The following is a 6857-nucleotide window of genomic DNA, read 5'->3' on the forward strand; positions in this document are numbered from 1 at the left end:
AATCCAGCTACTAGCCTTCCTGGGTGGAGTTTGCATGTTCTCCCCGTGCTTGCGTGGGTTCCTTCCGAACACTCCGATTTCCTCCCACATTCCAGATACGTGCATGTCAGGTTAGTTGGCCAGTCCAAATTGTCCTTCGGTGTGATGGGATCGATTAAGTAGTCTGTCTCTGTGTGCCCTGCAACTGGCTGGCAGCCAGATTATAGCTGGGATGGGCTCCAGCACCCCCACAACCCGACTGGGGATAAGTGGTGCAGATAATGGATGGATCTGACAAGGTTTGAAACTAAGAATCTAGGCTAGGTTATGAAACTAAACATTTTTTGGCTCATCTTGAATTTTGAAAAGTGTAGTTATGTCTTTAAGAAAAAAACGTTTGCGTGAAACTTTTTTTCCAAATCAATAATTTTGATATGCTTCAGTAATCATTTTTTAATATGTTAATCTTTTTAATTTTTCACATACCGTAAAATTCTGAATATAGGCCGCAACCCCAAGCTTTCAACCCTGCGGCTTATACAATGATGCAGCTAATTTATGCATTTTTTTCCAACGGCCCCCAGGGGCGCCCAGTAAAGGTAAGTGTGGGACAGGTTGAATATATGTGTCGAGGAAGGCAAAGGTTTAATGTAACTTAGCGCTTTGTGCACAAGTAAAACTAGCATGAATAGACCACAATCATCGAAAAGGTGACCACCAAAAGTGGAGCGCTAACTACAGACGCCTCCCTCCTTTTATTGTTTAATATCTCGTGCATCCAGTCAATATGGTTGGTGAAAAATATAAGGAGGAAGTGAGCCGTTTCTTTTGAAACAAGAGTGAAATAAGAAAGCTTGATGCGTTTGAGAAAATGGTTGGAACGATTTTTTGGGCCACTTTTGACCACAGAGGAGGACCTCTTGAAGCGCAAGTAAAACAGTAAGTCAAACCTCACTTTATTTATCTTTATAGAGCATATTATTTTATGATGTGTTTATTTTTTAGTACAAAACAATACAAGTTATTTATACAAGCCTTAAACATACTTGTATAAACCATAAACATAGAAAATATAGCACTGAAGCAACTTACAAACAAATTCAACTTACAAACGATCATCCGGAACCTAACTTGTTCATAGGTTGGGCAGCATCTGTACTACATTGGGAATAATTTTACAAGTCTGTTTATTTGTAATCGGAAATAATGTGGCAAATCGAACAGATAACAAGGAGCAACATCCAACGAAGCAGAAATGTTTTAGGCAAATCTTATTTATCTGTCAGCATTATCTTGTGTTTAAAAGTAAATATTTTACACGCTTTGCATTCTATTGATTGTCCTAGATGGAACAAAGCCATCTTCGTGGACATTCAAAATCGTTGTAGATGGCCCGGGGGACGTAGTCGTGAGTTACACCGACTTTATAGTTTTCGTGTATCTTGTTTCACACTGACCGTGATGTTTCTCTATTGAGTATATTTTGAAATGGTCATCATATCTTGAATCCCAAGAGTGAATCTTTCCAATGATATGAAACATATTTCAGTGACTGTTGACATTGTACTGACACATATTTGTTTATCAAAAGTCCAGCAAAAAGGCAGCGGGCTGTGGGAACGTTTAGGGTTGAGGTACCTTATATTATCAAAACTTTTACTGTGTACAGTCATTCTTTGTAAATAGTTTCAATGTTGGCACATCCTGCATATAGTCAGAAAGTCAGGTGAGGCTAATGTATGTACAAAATGTTTTTACCTTTTAAAAAAGGTATGTACTAGGTGCGGCTTATAACCAGGTGCGCTGTATCTTCTGAATTTAACGGTATATATATATATATATATATATATATATATGTTTTAAATCGTTATTTTTTGCATTTCAGACTTTTAGCCTGAATATCAAATGAGCTGTGATCTCATTTTAGTGGGGCGTGGCATCACGGTTGACAGCTTAAACCAAAATGCTAGGGAATCTTTCCCAGTGGGAGAAAAACTAGGAAGAGGCTTGTGCCTTTTTTATCCTTTTGCACATCTTTACCATATATATTTTTTTACTTGCATTGGAAGGTGTAGCCTTCCAATTTTGTTACACTTGTAAAATCACAAAAAAGGTCATTGTTTTATTTGTCTTAATGGATGCAATGTACACGGTTCTGTTCGATTTTTAAGTGTACGTGCTAAGATGCAAGAGTATATGGACATGATCGAAAGTAGTTACCCTGATTTATCAGATTAAATTGTTCCATGGGTCTTAAATGTATATGACAGGATCTAACTGGTTACTGCACTACTGTCTGTCCTTTGTAGCTTTGTATTTTTAAACAAAGTAGTAAAAAGCAAATCAATGCTGCAAAAAGCTAAATTAACCACTTTTTGATGTATTAAGTTTGGCATGTATGAATTGTCTGCCATCTTGCCGCTACAGGTACCAAAAAAAACCTTTTGAAAGGCCAGGCAAAGAAAGAGAAAAGAACTGTGCAGTTTGGTTACTTTGAGTCTCCCAAGTTTTTTTTTTTTCAAATTCTTCCTTGTTTTTTTTTTCTAGTGGAAGCTCGAGCTCTTGTTGGTAATAGGACTGAGTGGAGAGGTGTTTTAAAAGTGTAGAGGGATGTTTGGGCGCGTTCTAAGGGATGGGCAGGGCACCTGTATGATGCGGCAGGGGTAAACCAGTGAAAGCTGTCAGGCCCTGCTGTTGAACAAAAGAGTGTGTTGTGTCACCCTGACCCAAGTGACATGGCCGCTTTCTTGTGTCCTGTTTCATCTGGAGGGACAAAAGCATGACCAACTTGGGTGCCAAGGTGCCTAACTTGTTTGGGAGTTTGGGCATTTGGGTTGGCCATGGTTATGAAAATGTTTGTGTGTGCTTTTGCTATTTTTTTCCCTTTTTTATTTTCTATGTTATTGTATGTGTTGGTCTTGCTGTCGGTCACCCCTCTTGAGGGATATGACCAAGATAGATAGATTTTTTTCATTCTTCCTTGTGTAATTTTTTTTACCACATTTTAAGTGCAATACAAAACACAGTGACATGTAGCGGTAAAATATTGCACATTGTCTATTTAATACCTTATTAAATGTTGAATTTAGAGGTTCCATCGTACAATAAACGCTCCACAGGTGATTTACTGTGAGAAGTTGAAGTTTGAGACAATGGTTACATAATTTTGACATCTTTTCACTCTCTCAAGTGGCACTTTACCCAACCATCCATCCATCATCTGCACCGCTTATCCACAGTAGGGTCATAGGAGTGCAGGAGCCCATCCCAGCTATCTTCGGCCAGTAAGCAGGAGAAACCCTGAACTGGTTGCCAGCCAGTCACAGGGCACACAGAGACAGACAACTCACTTGCTCATTCACACCTAAGGACAATTTGGCCCGGCCCATTAACCTGACATGCATGTCTTCGGAATGTGGGAGGGAACCGGAGTGGGGAGAACATGCAAACTCTGCACAGAAAGGCTAGTAGCTGGATTTGAACCCATGACTTCAGAACTGTGCTGCGGACGCACAAACCACTCATCTGCCGTGCAGTCTATAAGTACAATATAACTTTCAATTTGGATCAAATCGTTTTTATACTTTATATGGAAAATATTATGCAATGGAAGATATTTTAGTTGTATTGTTGACATTCTTATACAGTATTTGTATTTTTGTTACATTGCTGCGGTTTTTGGTTTGACTCTTGCTACTGTTGTCCTTAATCACTTGTAGTAAACTTTTATTTTTCATATTGTTAAAGGTCTTTTATGTATTTTGTTTACACTATTTGCACTTTGACTTAATTTTCAAAATGTTTTGCAATGAGAGGTATTACAGTTGTCATGTTGACTTCGATTTATTTGAATTTTCATTACATTGCTCTTTTTTTTGTTTGACTTATGTTCTGAAACAGTAGTAGTAGAAATATTTATATATTTTAAACTGTTTGTTTATATACAGGGTTGGGTAGGGTTACTTTAACTGGATTACTTTCAATTACTTTTGGATTACTCCAATACGAAATATGCTAATAAAAGACAAAAGAAACTAAATATGAATACAATTACTAAATTTTGTGCAGGCTTGGGGAGTAACGGAATACATGGAACGGCAAAAATGATGTTGGCAAGCTGTTTGGATTTATTTTCATTTTGTTTCTGTCGCATTTTATGTTAGTTTTGCCGGAGATCAAAGCCAGGAGAGAAAGCTTACCACGTGTTGTGAGTCATAATTTTATTCATATTTAGATTATTTTGTCTTTTATTAGCATATTTGGTATTGGAGTAATCCGAAAGTAATTGAAAGTAATCCAGTTAAAGTAACCCTACCCAACCCTGTTTATATATATATATTACATTTTCATTGTAGTTATCCAATTAAGAAAAAAAAGAGAACCGTTTTAGTCTCTAAAATGTTTGTGCTGTTTTCACTGTAATTATTAATTAACTTAAAAGGTAGAAAGGTTCAAATATTCAATGATAATGACAGTTCCGAGCAAAAGGGATCGGTGTCAAGATTGGCATTGATTGATAAAACCCTTGGATTCACTAGAATCGGATCGTTACCAAAAAAATCCAGGCGTTGTTGTTGTTTTACCACAATTGGCCAAAGTTATTGCGGCAGGAAAACATAAATAAAATAAATATGCAATTTGCAAACAATGCCGGATTTTAAAAGAATTTTTGTGGGAACTTGGCGTTCCGAAAACTGACGCATGTTGATGTTACGTTTGCGAAACCCGGACGGTTCTCATACGGCGAAGCGCAGTCATGAATCACAAAGGGGGATACAGTACAGTAGTGTTTGCATTAACAGGTTAATTTACACTTAATTGACCTTAGGAGTGAATAGTTGTAACCCGAATAGGTCCCCCCACAAGGCTGCCATTAGATTGTTTTTGACGCAGTGACTCCCCGTAGCCAGTTAAAGCACAAGAGCGAGTTACTCACCCAACCCACTCGTGGAGGTATGTGGTGGTTTCTTCGGGTTCCGGTCCCGTCTTCAAGTCAAAACATAAATGTCTCCAAATGTAAATAAGAGAAATGGACACACAAAACGACGAAGCTCCTCAAATTCGGATTTTGATGGAAAATGTTGAATAGGGCGCGCATAAAAAACAACAGCCGCAAACCTTGCCACGATTCAAAGTCGACGGGGGTCGCCGGTGAGACGAGGTCATGCCGCGGGGAAGCTCCCACTCAGTAACACGAAGCAAAAAAGAAAAACAGGAGGAAAAAAAGAACTTAAATCCCTTTGGTAAAAAAAAAGTGTTACATTTACGCGTGGACTAACGTCCGGGTCTGGCTGGGAAGAGCCAGTTCAAAACACCGGGATGTGTCAGAGGTTTAGCAGAGGCAGGAGAAGGGGGCGTGGCTTCAGTAGAATGGCGAGCGCTGATTGGTAGAGCTTGGTATACATATATTAACCCCTGTTTGAGACAACTGAAGGGAAGCCCGGGGAACCCGTCGACCTTAGATTAAATACATGTCAAAATATAAAGTAATACAATTGAAAATTGAGTAAAATAGTTTTGAATTGTTCCAATTCTAATCATTCTAGTTGATCAGTAATAGCTCTGGATATTTTCAAGCAATTTGAATACCTTTATTCTTACTTTATTTCTACCATCACAATTGTCTATTCCCCTGACAATATTATTATTAAAATATTAAAGCATATAATCGAAGATACAAAAAGAATACGTTTAATGTTGATCTATTTACTGCTATAGTGCTGCTAAAACTTGTAAAACACTGCTATCTAGTGTTCAGTCACAGTACGTAGAATCAAAGTGTCGATTCAGCGAGTTTTCCAGGAACCTTGAGATTTGATTTGATTTTTAAAAACTGCCTCATTCCTGAATGCAATGCCGGAGTTACGAATCGGAAAGAACGAGAGATTTCCAAAAGGGCCCGCTCATGTTAATTTCTAGTTTGGGCTGCCTGGATGAGGAAAACAATTTTAACATGTACCTGTCACTTGCACTACTACCCTTATTCGTGTATTCATTCTCTAGTCAGCTATTTGGCCACATTCAGCGCAACAGATGAGGTGAGTTTTACCCTCTGAGGGAATTCTCCCATCACAAATTATAAGTCGATTTGGCCATCCACCATTCTTTTTTTCTTTTTTGTAGCGGTAAAACTAACACAGACAGTGCGAATAATGTGAGTCAGGTACGATTGAACAGTGTTTTTCAACTTTTTTGAGCCAGGGCACCTTTTTTACATTGGAAAAATTTTGCGGCACACTACTCACCAAAAATGTTATAAAATGACACTGAATAGTATGTTTAATTACAATATAATTTATAATACTCCCAGTTTTTACGGCACAGACACATGACAATGACATAATATTTGCAGAAAATGATTCATAAATGCTTTATAAAATTTTAAATTTTAAAAAGTGACATTGGATAATTTCTCACGGCACACCTGGCCATCTCTCACAGGACACTGGAAAATCACTGCGATAGAGAGCAGAACGGTGCTAGGTGAAGCCAGAAAAGTCAGCAAAAGAAAAGGAAACGTGTCACAAGAAGCGCTGTTATCATTCATTTCACTCAACCTCTACTTTGTTCCTGTCATCTATGTGTCCCTGGTGGGTGTTGTGCTACGTGTTTGCAGAATTTAGCAGTTTAACTGTCTTTCCCGAGTAGCTCCTCTCACTTAAATAAGCTTGCATGGATGGGAATTCCGTTTCTTTTTCGAGGGGCAGCTTTTTCATCTCGGCTCACTAAAAAGACACATTTCTTTCGGCTCCCAAAACCGTCTTTGCATTATTTTTTTTGCGTTTTCCAGGTATTGAAAATTTAACATTATGCACAAAATTACGTTGGGGGGACAAATAAAGCTAAAAAGAAAAAAAAGAAAGCAATGAAAAAAGAAA

General features: G+C 38.0%; 1 protein-coding gene across 5 annotated transcripts in view; it reads right to left on the minus strand.

Annotated features, from left to right (window-relative positions):
- src (SRC proto-oncogene, non-receptor tyrosine kinase) overlaps positions 1-5281 on the minus strand; it is a 47568-nt gene extending 42287 nt beyond the window's left edge. For 4 of the 5 annotated variants that reach the window (XM_088330899.1, XM_088330896.1, XM_088330897.1 and 1 more), the window contains exon 1: positions 4916-5280. The gene's annotated coding sequence lies outside the window, so the exon portion shown is untranslated. Of the gene's footprint in view, positions 1-4915 lie in introns of all 5 variants that reach the window. The other variant, XM_088330895.1, reaches the window with a different exon arrangement.
- Positions 5282-6857: the final 1576 nt, after the last annotated feature.

The sequence above is a fragment of the Urocampus carinirostris genome, chromosome 3 (assembly GCF_059441175.1).
Source record: "Urocampus carinirostris isolate Australia breed hairy pipefish chromosome 3, RoL_Ucar_1.0, whole genome shotgun sequence".
Taxonomy (NCBI): domain Eukaryota; kingdom Metazoa; phylum Chordata; class Actinopteri; order Syngnathiformes; family Syngnathidae; genus Urocampus; species Urocampus carinirostris.